The sequence below is a fragment of the Pogonomyrmex barbatus genome, unplaced genomic scaffold, assembly GCF_055798465.1.
Source record: "Pogonomyrmex barbatus isolate J1 unplaced genomic scaffold, ASM5579846v1 scaffold12, whole genome shotgun sequence".
In the NCBI taxonomy this organism is placed as follows: Eukaryota; Metazoa; Arthropoda; class Insecta; order Hymenoptera; family Formicidae; genus Pogonomyrmex; species Pogonomyrmex barbatus.
Genome location: NW_028297108.1, coordinates 5,757,498 through 5,769,335, shown reverse-complemented (window position 1 = coordinate 5,769,335; position 11,838 = coordinate 5,757,498). Strand labels below are relative to the sequence as shown.

Here is an 11,838-nt window from a genome sequence, read left to right as displayed (position 1 = left end):
ACCTCTCCTCCCTTCGCCGGGCACCTCTCGCACCAGCTCCCAAGTTTCCATGGCAACCTGGAGGCGGGTCTTTGCATATTATACTCTGTGTGTGACAAGCCGACTCGTTAGGTATGCTAGTGTTGGTGTGGGTTACCTACCCCCGCGCGAGCGAACGCGTGAGAGGGTATGTGTATGATCGTGTGTATGCGTACGTGTGCATGGGTGCTCGCTTAGAGGGGGTTGCAAAGGAATCAGCCGGAGGTGTGAGCGGAGGCAGATGAGGAATTGTCACCTCCGACGACGAGGAATGATGAGGAGGGGCGAGAAGAGCCTGGTGGAGCTCGTGTTGTAAAAAGTGGGAGCGAGAAGAAACGGAGCGGAGGGCGCGCGAGAGGAAACTCGGGGATGGCCGAAGGAGCGGAAAGGGGAAAGGGTGGTAGAGGGTAGAGGGGCGCCTATGCCGCCTCTTTGTACTTTGCAGGGTTGCTGCAATCTCCCATACCTCGTCGGCGGCCTCCGGCCTCGCGAGTGAACTCACCCCATCGTCATCGCCGACGAGCCCTGCCACCCACTCAGCGCGACCCATGCCACCCTCTCGGTGGAAATTCTACGAATCCTGGAATCTCGTATGGAGAAACGAACGAAGCTGAGGGAGAAAAAGAGAAATACAAGGAAAAAAAAGAGAGAAGCAAAGGGAAAGAGAGAATCAGCGAGGCTTGGCGTGCTGTGATTTCCAGCGGTCTCCTCTTCCCTTTTTGGGGCGCTGTGCTCACGAGTTTTATGGGGATGCCTTTGATTTTTTTGAAGGGAATCGGAAGTGACGGTTACCCGGACAGATGGGATGCGTGCGTGTTTCATGACTTGTGAAGGTAATTTCAGCTTGAAACAGCTTGGCACGTTATAGGTGTCGTCTTTTGCAAAATGGCAAATAAATTATTTGCATGCGTTTTCTTGACAAAAGTGTAAAAATATATTGCCTCAATTTTTTTTCTGTTTAACTCATTGCATTTTAGTAAAATAGTTCGGTGCAGAAGATCGAAGCATTTATTAAATTTATATTATAAGTTAAGATATATATGAAATTAATATTACAATTTATAAAACATACATATAACTGTTGATATATGTTACTATGTTGGGTTTTTTTTTAATTTCTGCGAGAAGTCGGAAATGATGTAGATTATGTGTAGATCGATGAGCAGAACATATATGTCGCTGGGGAAATGCTCGGGATTGCGATTTCAATTTAATCCAATGCGCAACGTGCCGTATCTTCCTGTGAAATCATTGATGTTGCGTGAGAGCGTTCATGACGTGACACGTTATTGATCTTGATATAGAAAATAAATTTATTTAGACAATGATAGGACTGATATATGTAATATGCTGAGAAGGAAGAGAAAATATATTCTAAACGTAGATGTATGTCGTTTTTATATATATATATATATATATATATATAAAAAACAATCATTAATATATCTATAGTACAATTTGTTTAAAAATGACATTTATTCTTCAGAAGTAAGTGATGTTTTTATTGTTTATAGAATAATTTTAATATAATTTTAAATTTATAGTATTTTTAAAGCATTTTTAATTTAATCGTAAAAAGTAATGATACAAACGCGATTAAAAAATAATTAATGGTTACCAAGGACATGATTTGGAATTAAAGACGCACAGAAATTGTTGCGAAAAATATTGAAATTATATTGAGACTTCAAAATATTGGCTGTCGATGTTCCAATACGAAATACGTGAGCACTTCGGTAACACGCGTATACAGACGGCACGCTTGTGGACCACATGAGGGTGTCGCAGTAGAGAGGCGAGTTTTCGTAGTGAGGGCGCTTCGCAGGGTGACGTGTTTTTCTGGCAGCCAAGTGGGGTGCGAGCCCCTAATTATAAAATAAAAAAATCAATATCTTACCCCAGTTGGGCTAAAAAAAATAGGGTGACTACCCCGTCGTCTTCCACCGCCGTCGTTTCAGTCGCTGCTCCCTGACTGCTCCGGTCGCGGGGTGCTGATTTTTCCATCCTCCGTACTCCCCTCGCCTCCAGCCATCCCTCGCATCTCCCATTCTTTCTCTTTCTGTTTCTATTAAGGGTGCAGAATCTTCCTGGCACACTATCGGACGAAGCGAGGATGGGGTAGTGCGCTCAGGAGTGCCGCAACAGCGGGAATAGCGGCGGAGGCGATGTATTACGGATAACGGAAGAAACTGCACGACTTTATTTCGTTGCGCTTATTACGTTTCCTGAATTTTTATACGCTGCATGCGGCCCATACTTATGGACTTTTAATGCCCCGCTGGCACGTGCGACACGCCCATGCTTTAAGAATCTGTTACTAGCAAGCAGCGAGTGCAATGTTCATGAAAATCGGGAAGAATATCGCGATTTGGTTTTTCAGCGTGTCGTAGTGATCTCTCAACAATAATAATGTCCAAACGATAGATCTGTGATATGTGACACAAAAGACAATGAAGAAAAATTTATATGAATATTAGAAACAAATCTTTTTAATTTAACAAACACTATAACGATCTATATAAAAATAAATCATCTTAGTTGGTGACAAATGTTCATTATACGCGATAATGCAAATTATTTTTTAAAATATCCAAACTTTATTATCACTTTCTTGGCACATTCGACTCCGTGAGAATCGAAATAGCCCCAGGCAGTGCTTGGTGCTGGCATTTAATCAATAGACACATAAATATCATCTCAGAGATGATATTTACTGTTTACTGTTTCCATTTTTTTTCTCTCGCTGTTTCGCATATGCCGTTATTCGCATTCACGCAGGCCTTCTCACGCGCGAACTACGCACGTGTCGAATTTCCGCGATTCTGCCAAGTGTCGATGACGGCGTCGGCGTCGAGTTAGTGACGGTGCTACGCCACATCGATTTTAGGGATTCGGCGTCGTTTTTGTCTCGCGCGACGACACATTCAAATAAGTAAGGTTCACCCCGCCGGTCCCCCCGTCCGCCTCAACCGAGGACGATCGGCCCCGCCACCCCTTAGGTCCTTCTTTCGCCTTCGCTCGCTTTCCCCTACGTCGGCACGAGGGATGGGTCGCGACGAGATTAAAAGAAGAATCAATAGCGCCTCTCACCCCACCCACCCCGTAGCACCGCGGAGGTATACCCTCTTCTCGTCTCGCTACCCCGCCGGAACCCCGCAACCTCAAAGGCCCTCGCTATATATTGAAATGCTCTAAGAGAGGACTGCCTCGGAACCGTCCCACCTCCGGCCTCTTCTGCAACACAGTCACCACCTACGTGGGTGGTCGTCGGGGTGAGAGGGGTGGCCACCCTTTGGTTCACCCCCTGCCCGCGTTCCCTACGAACACACTCGCTACTCTTTCGGTTCCTCTTGGACAAACACCGTACGGGCGCTTCTTCTTCTTCGTCTTCGTCTTCTTCGTTTCCTTCTTCTTCTTCTTTTTCCTTCTAAGTCTATCTCTTCGTCTTCTGGTTTCCGTACACATTTTTCCTTTGCTGTGGTGTAGCTTTCGCGAATTCTCGCTCCTCTTCTATCTGCGCTAGGACACTCGTCGCGCTTCTCTTCTACTTCCTTTCCGCTTTCTCGTGCTTCTCATCTTTTCAGACCTTTACGAACTCCGGAGAAGAGGGCGAGGAGATAGGGAATGGGTCGCTCTCGCAGGTTGAGACCAGAGGAATTGTCAATTTCTGTCCCCTTTCCTTCTTTCTTCTTGCATAGTGAGATAAGGAGATCCTTCACGAATGATTTTCGCGGAAATAACGCCAGCAAGTCTTTGAATCCAACCCTTTTGGCTCTGCGACCGGCCGCGAGACTTTGCGGCAAAATGCACGTCATGTGAAATCATCCCGGAGATTGCTCGGCCGTTGTAACGATGGACGACAAAACGCGTTATATTGCAAATTATCGCCTGTCCTCGTGTGGCGATCAATCATACCGAAAACTTATTCAAGTAGACAAAATCGAACATATTTAATTGTAATTGTTGTGTAATTATATGAATTGTGATCTATCTTGTGTCACACATTGTTTATCATATGACGAATAAATAAATGAAAACGATAGGAAATACATTTTGCATATTAACAACTATCGAGCACAGTGAATGTATTAATATTTATCATCGCATGTTTGCATTTATATCATGTTTTGCATATGCGTGTTTAAAAAGCCGGTGGAAGCCAGTCTCTTAGTCAGGAACAGATAGCTCAAACAAGAGAAAAGTATTTTCTTGTCTTAAATTGTTAGTCGTAATGCATATTAGAGCGAAGATGCTTTTTACGGAGTCAGGCAAAGAGCGTGGTCCTCCGGAGAATTCGTCCCTCTTTCTCATTCTCATTTCCCGGCACTTTGAATTTGGCACCGCGCGGAAATTGCCAGCCACATTTTGCGGGCTAGCTCTGACAAGGTGAATATTTTAGTGGCACCCTGTAGGTTGTTGTCTTCACATACATATGCGCGCACACGTGGACGGGTTGGAGATACGCCTCGGTCAACATCGTCGAAAAATGTATTAAAGGCAAACACATGCATCCTAAGGAGGTTGGGCTATCCACCTCCCTCTCGGATTCCTCGCCGCTTCTCTTTCCTCTCCGCGGCACACGTCTACGTATTCAGGCACTCAGGAGAAGATACTTTTGCCAAGCCTCGTCCTTCTCTATGTTTTATTTTCTCCTATAGATACATCCGTCAGTTATCTAAAGTGTATGCGCGTGTACATTCGATGTTCGTGAGAACCTATTTCGAAATTACTAGGATGGCTAATGATGTTAATATCCTTAAAATGTAGTAATAGTAAATTGTAGGATGGAAACGGAAAACGTCTTGGGGAAATAAAGCAATGTTATTCTTCCAGAATTTTTATTGGAAACCATTATATATTGTAATATTGGTAATGCATGTGGTTAGACATGGTCGCCGAGTAATTGGAGACGATCTTAATTCTAAGAAGGCTTTGTTGACACCTAATGTAAATCATTTTTTCATTAAAATTACTTCACAAATTGAATATAACATTAAGAATATTAGATTAATTATTTTTACCAAATGCCAAAGCCTTTAAATATATTTTAAATATTGAGATTTCAGATATTGAGATGCGTGTATATTTTGTACAAAACGGCGAGAAGTGAAAAGAATAGAGTTAAGTAAAACACGTTTTCTGCAGAAACACAATTTGTCTCCTCACCTTGCTGTATAATGCTCTTTAATGAGCTGCCAATCAGTACTTGTCAAATAATAAGCAGATAAAATAATAGGCAGGTGAAATTCCTAACTCTACTATCTTTAAATGAAAAATATAGAAAACTATTTTCTAATTATTTGCTTAATTGCATCAGACATGCAATTTATTAGAATGTATTAAAACGAAATTCTGACAAACGAAAGTTAAATATCGCAAGATCGTGATTTTAATTGATAGTATTTTTTATTACTCTGTTAATATGAAATATATCGATTTATATATAATATATTTACTCAGTACTTTAGCTAAAACATTTATGATCAGCTAATTATAATATTTAAAAATATCCTAATATTAACTAATTAGATATCTTTATATATGCAAAATTTAAATCTACGTGTTTCCGATTATTATGCTTGAGGAATATTCACTACATTTTATTATCATTTTATTTTGATATTGCTTGATTAGAATAATTTTATTAAAAGAATCATTTACAGTGTATATATTTTTCACATCAATTTTTTCAAAGTAACTATACAATCTTATCATGAAATAATATAACGATAAATTAAAAACGTTATATCTCTTTCTTTAGTTTATTCTCAACCAAGATTTTTTTTTTTTTTTTTTTTTTTTTCATTTCGTTTTCTATCACGTACAATTTTAGTCGCGAACATTTGTCACGCATGTCGGAATAAATATTTCATCCTCTCCGAATAACATGGTTACCGCAAATCAGATTCCGCGAAGTGTCATCCGTGAATCTGTATTAATTACATATAAAACGGGTAATGCGCTCGGGACATGAAAGAGAAATTCCGACGATTCCTGCGGGTAATAGGAGTTATGTGGTGGAACAAGTTATTATTTACTTATTAGACGGCCGACGAACGCTCCGCGCGGCTCTCGCGCTCCGTGGGGGTGTGAAAATGAACTAAGACCGGCCCGGTAGAAATTAAAAACGTGACTCTACCGAGCGGGTAGCTCATCGCGCGGCTAACGAGAAGATACGACCTCCTGGTAAGCGTGTATATAGGTATAGCCATCTCATGTGCTGCAGCGCGTGAAGATGTACGTTTCTCACGTACCGGGTGGCGTGATTCGAAACCGATGATATAAACCTGCGAATTTAGCAGGATAGCTTATATAAAGAATTACATATCGCGCTCTCATCAACGTTTAATTCTGTATTTATAATTTATTTTTATCGTTCTACCTTTTTTAAACATGTATATTTTGCCTTCCTTTATATCATGATTTTCTCATCGAAACATAAGTGCAACGATAAATTTCTCTATACAAATCTGTTTTGATCTTATATACATTTTTATACAAATTAAAAAGACAGGTTTAAACGTTGAAAACGAATAGAAAATATGGATCTATCGAAGCGTATTATCCAGATTAGTTATCGCAATTTTTAATAAAGATTGCACCGTGCAATTTTTTGGGCACAGCGTATTCTCGATTGAAAAGAGTTATATCGTTTGCAATTGGGCAACGAATCCGAGGCGAATAAGCTTCCCGTAAATAATTTGGTCGGTATCGTGGCGTCATCATTCGCACATAAAGAATAAAAAAAAGATACGCTGGATGGAAAAAGATAAATCGAATAAAGTTGGGTATCGTAGCAGTAGTTCCAGGTAAACGCGTCTTAATATCGCGGTGTGACGTAAGCTTTAGACACATAACGTGCTTTATCCGGACCAGCAGCGTTAACAAGCTTAGAGCTATCTATCGATTTATGACAATGCCGATGTAATATGGCAAATGAAATAGAACGAGGTCGAGATAAAAAATGAGAATAAGATACATCTCGAGTATAAAAATAAATACAGCATTGCAGTTTATGTGGAATTATATTTGTAAAAATAGAGCTTATTATTAAATTCTTAAAAAGAAAATTCTTATGTTAATATAATCTTTGTTAGATGTACGTTTTTCTTATATATCCAAAAATAATATAGACTGTCTTATTATCATAACAATAAATTAATTTTTCTTTTTATTTTTATAATAATACTGCTTTCTTGTGTGATGAAAATCGTATCGCATTTGTGACTTACCGTGTCGCGTAGGGAGATATACAAGAAGAAAAACTATACATTTGGATGGAAGCTATATCGAGTTCGATACAAATTGTTTCGTAGATACATACTGCAGCACGGGTAACCAGATACTCTACGGTACGTAATGGCGGGGGTGTACTCACGATGCGATTGAGTGGAAATGGGTAGGATGCGAGGAAACTGTATAGGTGAATTTATTTCTGCATTTCCTTCCGTCAAGGAGACTCCATGGCTCTCCATGGTTTCTCCGTAATTCTATATAGTATTTCAAGCATAATGTAGTCGTGGTAAATGGTAGCGCGCGTTGCCGTCACATCGTTCGATCCTCGTTTGTAAATTTCGAGGTTGATTTAGAGGAAATTGATAGATTTCCCTCTTCGAAGCTATAAATAGAGAGCCACCGGATGAATCATCGGATAATTCTTTTGCAAATTCTTTTGTGACTCTCGGAATAATGGCAAATAATTCATGCCGCTTAACGGTTCGATTATCGAGCAGTTTCTTGCCCACGTCGTTTACTGGAGTCCTCCGTTTTCTCAACCAGGTGCGAGTTAAGTGAGATATCGCGTGGAACGTCTTTTTACGTTAGCAAATTATGCGGGGGATATCTCTCGCGGGCTGTATCTCTCAGAATGCATAATGCGACAATAGCGCGATAACGCGCGCGCGGAATGAGTCGTCTAGCGTCTTATGCAAATCTTCGAGAGGAGCACTTTGTAATGGGCAATAACGTTAACACCTGCTATCTCGTAGAGCGTATCCCGTATAATGGAGAAATGTTTTTATGCACGGCGTGTCGTTAAATCTATATAGAGATACTCGTCACTCCCAGGCAGGCCGCCATTATGACGGATCGGTTGGGTTAAGCGCGATGCGATCGCGCAACGAGGTTTGACAAAATGGAAAAGAGTACCGCATCAAAATGACATTAATACCCTGAGGTTTCGAAATTAGCATAATACTCGTTCCGACTTGTTTCTGGCCGCTTGTACGGCTCGTCGTTTTTCATGAATAAATTAGCGCTAATTATATACTTAGTGCTGCAGTATCGCTAGTATTTACTTCATTTATTATCATAAATTTATATCGGATATTTAAGTATCAACTATTTTCATACTTGCATATGTAATTTTTAATATTTTATGAATTGATATTTTTTATTTAATATTTTTTGATTGGATAACTGAAAAGTGTTTGGAAAAAAATAGAATGTGCTATTCGATACTTTGTTAAAAATATTCCATAACTAGCAATACTATTAGCTAATATTTTTTCTTTCACCTTCCGTTTAAATATCCATCCAGATATCGCATATTACGCGACAGCTCGACGATGCTGTAACAACGATCTATTGCAATTTCGAGAAAAGATAGGCACATGAGACTGCGGTTAGCATGTGAAACGACATTGCGAGGAAAGGCGTTTCGCTGTTCAAAGGTAGAGAAGAACTTGACGGTGTCTACGAGTGTGGGTACAGCCTCCTCATCCCCTTCGTCCCGTAAGGTTACGGATGGCGGGGTAGCTGGGTGACGTGTATTTTACGTGCCGCCTTTATTTCGATACGACGGGGCTTCGATCCCCGTCCAAACCTAATTTGCGTTCCATCTCGCGAGCAAACACTCTTCGAGAACGAGACGGGCGGGTAGCCCGAGAACGACTCCCCTCCATTTTCCTCCCTTCTTCCCTCACTCCCATCGTAATCTTTCTCTGACACGGGGTATTCGCGATACTGTCGTTACGTTATATGCATACACACACACCGTATATGCGCGAGCGCGTGTGTGCTCTTTGAACCTCTTGAATTTCTCACAGGGTGTGATCACGGGTTACGGGGATGTACCGCCTTCAGCCCCAAAAGTGTCCCGATCTAATATTTCTGTTTGTTCAAACTCGCAAGATTCGAGTTTACAACATGAAGCTAAATCCTGTTCTCAGGACGATATTTCAAACACGATTCTACATCGAGATGTGCAAGAAGTATTGTTAAAATCCGAAACTCGAAATATTACAACATACAAATTTCTTTTTTTCTAAATTGATGATATTATAAATTTATGTATAAAAAAATTGAGAATTATTTTTATATCCTTGTAATTTAAAATATATTATTTACTGTGTTATAAAGTTTTAATGTTATATCTTTCTGAATTTAAATTCATTTTCTTCTTTACTTTAACTTCGGGATAAAAATGTAGTGAATTAAAAGGTTTGTCGTTTCGATATGAACGTTGCTATTCTGTGTTCGTACAAAGCATGGTTCATTAAAATTATTAAAATCTGTACTTACCGTAACAGCTTTCGTCGGGGAATTATGAATCTTTCCGTCTTACCAAGTAAAACATGATGAAAGAGCGAAAATCTCAATTCAATCAACTTCTTTGAAAGCAGCAAGCCAAGCGACATTAAAAAACGCATTAAAACCAGCGTCGTCATTCCCAAGGAACTCAAAGAAACAATAAACACGCAGAAATGTCAATTTTCTGATAAACTAGCATTTAATAGAACACGTCGGGAGATTTTTAGTACAGTCTGGTTTCCTCGTTGGCTTTCCACAAACCAAAATTTATAATTTGGTGCGCAGGACAAGAAGGATGGAAAACGTATAATGGGACGTGTCCGAAGATTCGCAGCATCGACGATTATTTCGGGAGCAATTTCTAACGCGATCAGTGGCAGCGCACGAGAATCTCATCCGATTCGATAAATAGACGATTTTTATGGCTGACCGATATAAAACGTTATTTATGCAAGGGTATATGGGGATAATCGGTGAAATAATTTACGGCGTGAACACCGGTCGTGCGTCGTGTCGAGCGACGCGAGTGCATGCCAGTGATTGAAAATGCGGCAGTCAAGTCGTCGTCGTCGGCATTGCCGATAAGCGAGTTTATCACGCGACATTGGTTCTTCAAGCGAGCGTGTTTCGTGTCTCTATGCAAATTGCGGGTGAACTAATACACGCCGTCCGGAAATGGGGTGCCTCGTGCAAGCCGGAAATAAAATGAAATCCGGCGTAATAGAATGGCAGTGCCGCTTGACAGCTCGCGCGTCCGCGACAATGTTCGCGGTCAGACGCTGATGAAACTTTCGGCAGCGTTGTCATGTAATTCCGCCAACTTTTTAGACGTAATTTGACAGGTTATTACGTGACTCCAACGTAAGTCTGCGATTTTTACTTTCCTTTCCTGGCTCTTTTAATCTCTTTTAGGCTCTTTATAATCTCTCTTGATAATACGAAATATATTTTTGAATTTTCTTATCTGTCACTCGTGAAATTATAATTACTATATAAATTATATTTACTAAATATATACAAGTGATAATAACGTAAGCGATATTTTTACTTGCTCTTATTAATTAAACGCTGTATTAAGTGATTGATTCATTAAAGATATATATAATAATAATGATCAAAAACTACATAATAGCTTTATATAAAAAGAAAACAATGAATGAGAATATAAGTTTTCAAATATTTAACAAAAGAGGCACTTTGAACAAAGTTTGGATATAAACATAAAATTGAATGTCCAACTGTTGTGACGGTTTTTTATAACTCGTTGTAAAACGAGTATTATTTTCCTCATGATCTTCTTTTTCTCCACCTTTATTTGTGTTCTGCGCGATTTTCGTTGACGTGGAAGATAATATTTTCGAGATGATGTGCTATTATCGTCCGCATATCGATCAGCTCTAAACTCAGATCGAAACTAGAGGCTGAGAAGCTTTTAAAATAATTTCATATAGCTAACCGATGTCAATGCCGATCAGAGTTAAGTAGAATAAAGACTGAGGGGTGAAAGAAAGGTAAAAAAAATTCAGTTCGATCGTGGCAGAAACCGTACTTCTACGTGCGTGATGAATCGCATTGTCTATGCACACGTACGCATGTGTGCTTGTGCGAATAGAGACAGGCATGTATAGGGATTACGTACGCCATTTTGTCTCTGGTTTTTTAAAAGGGAGAGATAAAGGAGAGGTTCGGGTAAATTCGCAGACTATAAGTCTACAAGTCGGTGTCGTATATATACATATACCGTACGTATGTGTATATATATCCAATAATGCATAATATCATCGTGTCCTTCATCATCATCATTATATTTACTGGTATAATTAATTACTCGCTTAGATATGAAACCTAATAGGAACATGATTGCACCGTGCCCGTTTTTTCCGCACGATGTTGGCGCCTCCGATTGCGGCTCCGCCGCCTTCTCGCCGTGTCATCTCTTATTTTTCCTCTCGTCCCCGGGTTTACGTGCGCGTCTCGCTCGCGTGTATTTTCATCTTCTCGCGCGCGTGTACAGGTATTCGTCCGTCCCGTAATCCTCCGTGATACACGCGCGCGCGTGCGTGTATGTCTCTCCCCTCGTCGCCGTTACACAATCCGGGAGCGCGTTTATTCGCGTATGTGGCATCGTGAATGGATAATAACAAGCCTGTACACACACACACACACACACACACACACACACACACACACACACACACACACACACACACACGTGAGAGAATGTGCGTAGGTCTCAGAGCAGTGACCAGGCGAGAAACGTGGACGTCACTCTCTTTCGCTGTCTTTCCT

General features: G+C 40.4%; 1 protein-coding gene across 2 annotated transcripts in view; it reads right to left on the bottom strand.

Annotated features, from left to right (window-relative positions):
• Window positions 1-11,335: 11,335 nt before the first annotated feature.
• Window positions 11,336-11,838, bottom strand: part of zfh2 (Zn finger homeodomain 2) — a 143,356-nt gene continuing 142,853 nt past the window's right edge. For both annotated transcript variants that reach the window (XM_089071629.1, XM_089071628.1), the window contains exon 6: window positions 11,336-11,838. This exon is cut by the window's right edge and continues 6,734 nt beyond it. The gene's annotated coding sequence lies outside the window, so the exon portion shown is untranslated.